At 37.7% G+C, this 4192-nt stretch overlaps 1 pseudogene; it reads right to left on the reverse strand.

Moving 5' to 3' along the window:
• Positions 1 to 514: 514 nt before the first annotated feature.
• On the reverse strand, positions 515 to 682 carry LOC133053330 (U2 spliceosomal RNA; annotated as a pseudogene).
• Positions 683 to 4192: the final 3510 nt, after the last annotated feature.

The following is a 4192-nucleotide window of genomic DNA, read 5'->3' on the forward strand; positions in this document are numbered from 1 at the left end:
TTCTCTGATCTCCTGCTGGTGCTTCCCTCTAACCAGACTTACCTGGAAGCTAGAGGGCAAGGAGGCCTTGTTGATAATCCACAAAGGTCAGCATCCTGGGAGTGGTGTGAAGAGAGTGGATTTAAAGAGGCAAATGGAAAAGAACCAGCACTCTAGTTGTCTCCCTGATAATTACCTTCATGGGCTCCAAAAGAAAGCAATAGTACTTTTGCAGACAAGTTAAGGTTCTACCCATCATACTATCTTGCCATCTCCTGGAGCACTGTTCTTATTTGTATGAATACAGTTTTCTTCCCAGTTCTAGGTCCTTGTTTCAGCCTGGAGAACAGGAAAGAGAAGTGGAGGCACATTGTTCTGTACTTACAAGGATGTTGGACACATCTTTCTGTTCATAGTCGAGTACCACAAATCATTCACATTCATTAATTTAACAGATGTTGATTAAATGCCTATTGCATGCCAGGCACTCTGGGTACTCGAGATGCCAGAGAACAAAACAGAGATCCCTTTCTTTGTGGAGTTTGCATTCTAGTAGGGAGGACAGACAATATATAATAATAACTTAGTTAATTATAGACTGTCTAATACGTGAAACGTGAACTTCCAGATGTTCAAGCTGGTTTCATTAAACTGATAAGAAGAGATACTACACTTCATCTTAGCCAAAAGGCCGAGAAGCGATTCAAGCTGGTTTTAGAAAAGGCAGAGGAACCAGAGATCAAATTGCCAACATCCCCTGGATCATTGAAAAAGCAAGAGAGTTCCAGAAAAACATCTATTTCTGCGTTATTGACTATGCCAAAGCCTTTGACTGTGTGGATCACAATAAACTGTGGAAAATTCTGAAAGAGATGGACATAGCAGACCACCTGACCTGCCTCTTGAGAAATCTGTATGCAGGTCAGGAAGCAACAGTTAGAACTGGACATGAAACAACAGACTGGTTCCAAATTGGAAAAGGAGTACGTCAAGGCTGTATATTGTCACCCTGCTTATTCAACTTATATGCAGAGTACATCATGAGAAATGCTGGGCTGGATGAAGCACAAGCTGGAATCAAGATTGCCGGGAGAAATATCAATAACCTCAGATATGCAGATGATACCACCCTTATGGCAGAAAGTGAAGAAGAACTAAAGAGCCTCTTGATGAAAATGAAAGGAGAGCGAAAAAGTTGGCTTAAAGCTCAACATTCAGAAAACTAAGATCATGGCATCCGGTCCCATCACTTCATGGCAAATAGATGGGGAAACAGTGGAAACAGTGTCAGACTTTATTTTTTTGGGCTCTAAAATCACTGCAGATGGTGACTGCAGCCATGGAATTAAAAGACACTTACTCCTTGGAAGGAAAGTTATGACCAACCTAGACAGCATATTAAAAAGCAGAGACATTACTTTGTCAACAAAGGTCCATCTAGTCAAGGCTATAGTTTTTCCAGAGTTGGACTATAAAGAAAGTTGAGCGCAGAAGAATTGATGCTTTTGAACTGTGGTGTTGGAGAAGACTCTTGAGAGTCCCTTGGACTGCAAGGAGATCCAAGCAGTCCATCCTAAAGGAGATCAGTCCTGGGTGTTCATTGGAAGGACTGATGTTGAAGCTGAAACGCCAATACTTTGGCCACCTGATGTGGAGAGCTGACTCATTGGAAAAGACCCTGATGCTGGGAAGGATTGAGGGCAGGAGGAGAAGGGGACGACAGGGGATGAGATGGTTGGATGGCATCACTGACTCAATGGACATGAGTTTGGATGGACTCCGGGAGTTGGTGATGGACAGGGAGGTCTGGTGTGCTGCGGTTCATGTGGTCTCAAAGAGTCGGACATGACTGAGAGAGTGATTGAACTGAGACTGTCTAAGGAGGTGATAAGTGCTATGAGAAGAAATACAGTTAGAACAGAGTAAGGAGTAGTGGGACTGCTGGGGGAAGAAGGATTACAATTTCAAACAAGGTAGGTAGTTAGGCCTTTCTCTTACAGTGGTAAGACAATATCAAATAGGGTTTTGTAGGGCATTGTAAGAGTTGGATTATATAGCAAGTAAGTCCTGGTGACTCAGTGGTAAAGAATCCACTTGCAATGCAGGAGTCTTGGGTTCGATCCCTGGGTCAGAAAGATCTCCTGGAAGAGGAAATGATAACCTACTCCAGTACCCTTGCCTGGGAAATCCCATGGACAAAGGAGCCTGGCAGGCTACAGTCCACAGGGTCACAAAGAGTCAGACATGGCTTAGCAAGTAAGTAAGAACTACATCAGGGTATTGTAAGCTAAATGGAAACTCATCACACGTTTTGAGCAGGAGGGTGAATGATCTAACGTAAGACGTGAAAGATTTTGTTGGGGGCTTTGCTGAGAGAAGACTATAGGGACAAGGGTAAAAGCAGAGAGCCCTGTTAGGAGACTGTTACAGGAATCCAGGTGAGAGATGATGGTAGCTAGAACCATACGTCTTTGGTCATCATGCAAAACTCTGCAGTGGCTTCCCATTCATTCAGAGTAAATGGCGAGATATGGTAAATATGTGAATATAGAACAATATGGTGTAAAACCGTGATAATAATGTGTAATTTATGCAATTCAAATCCAAGTAAAATGATAATATTGGAAAATATTAGTGAAATTTTGGCAGCGTGTGGTTGAACTTGGGGTATTTTAGAATTGTTGCATTGTCCATGAGAAGGAAGGATATTGTAGTCATCATTTTGCAGTGTACATGCATATCAAATCCATTGAACACCTTAAATACATCCAATTTTCACTGAATAAAACTGGAAAACAATTTTAAAGGAGATTGATTAGCTTTAAACTTTGAAAGATTTAGTATGCTTCCTTTATTATCCAGAGTGACCACTAAATGATTAAGACAGAAACTTTGTTTTGCCAAAAATTAGAAAGAAAAAAAAAACCAAAATCAGTTTTTAAGGAAAAAAGGGAAAAGGGGATGGGGAGGAATTAGAAATGCAGGAAAAATAGTAAGGACAGCCTAAGATTGTGAACTACATATGTGACTATATATGTGTATCACAAACTTTATGTAAATGGTCTAATCTTTTAATCTCTTCAGTTCAAAGAGCAAGATTGAATTTTTAAAAATCATCCAGGTAAATCATGAGAAGCATATCTATCTCAAAAAAAAAATGTTGAGCCTTGAAAGTCAAAGGGTGGAAAAACATACCATGGAAACACCAATGACAAGATCTAGCTCTCTGAATATTGGCCAAAATCGATTTTAAGGTAAAAAGTATTACTAGATATGAATAAATTCACTACCTTTAATAAATAATTAATAGATGGGTGAGCTCAGCAGGAAAATATGGCTTATTTTTAGTTTCATGCTGCTAAGAGCATAGCTTCAAATATATAAAGCATTATGTCAACAAATAATTTTCCTTGAATAGTTAATCAACTAAGCAAAAAAATAAACTATACTCCAAACTGAAGAATGTATTCTGTGTTCTTCAAAAATATATGTGAATTGGTCTCATATTAGACTACTAAAAATGTCTTACCAAATATTAATGAATTGATATCTCCTAGACCACATTGTCCTATCACAGTAGAATTAAGTTGCAAAGGAACTAGATTTTTACATTTAATAGCACCTCTAAATTACTTGTGCATGAAAGAAGAAATCATAGTAGATATAAAATAAAACCAAATCATAATTATAATGCTACATATATAAAAATTTGTGTCATATAACTAAAATAATAGAGAAACATTTATAACCTTAAATATGTATAATAAATAAGAAAAAGTAAAATGATTTAAGCCTCCAATTTAAGATGTTAATAAAAGAACAGAGTAAGCTCAGATGATGCACGTTGAAAATAAATACAGAAAGCAGAATTAAACAGGAAAAAACATGTAGTAGCCAAAAGCCATATATTGTATTTTTTAAAAGAATAACAAAATTTACAGACCTCTGGCAAGACTGATGAAGAAAGAGGATACAAAAAAGCAATAAATTGGAGACTACAAATAACTACAAGTGCCAGAAAGTTTGAAAATTTATGTGAAATGGACAAACTACTAGAAAAATGTTACCAAGAGTGAGTCAGAAACACATTAGTGGTTCTATAGCCATTAAAAAAAAAGTTGAATCATTAAATGCAAAAATTCCTATTGCAAACACAAGGTCCAGATGATCTACCAAACATGGCAGGGACTGATAAATCTAATCTTTCACAAAT

The sequence above is a fragment of the Dama dama genome, chromosome X (assembly GCF_033118175.1).
Source record: "Dama dama isolate Ldn47 chromosome X, ASM3311817v1, whole genome shotgun sequence".
NCBI classification, from domain to species: Eukaryota; Metazoa; Chordata; class Mammalia; order Artiodactyla; family Cervidae; genus Dama; species Dama dama.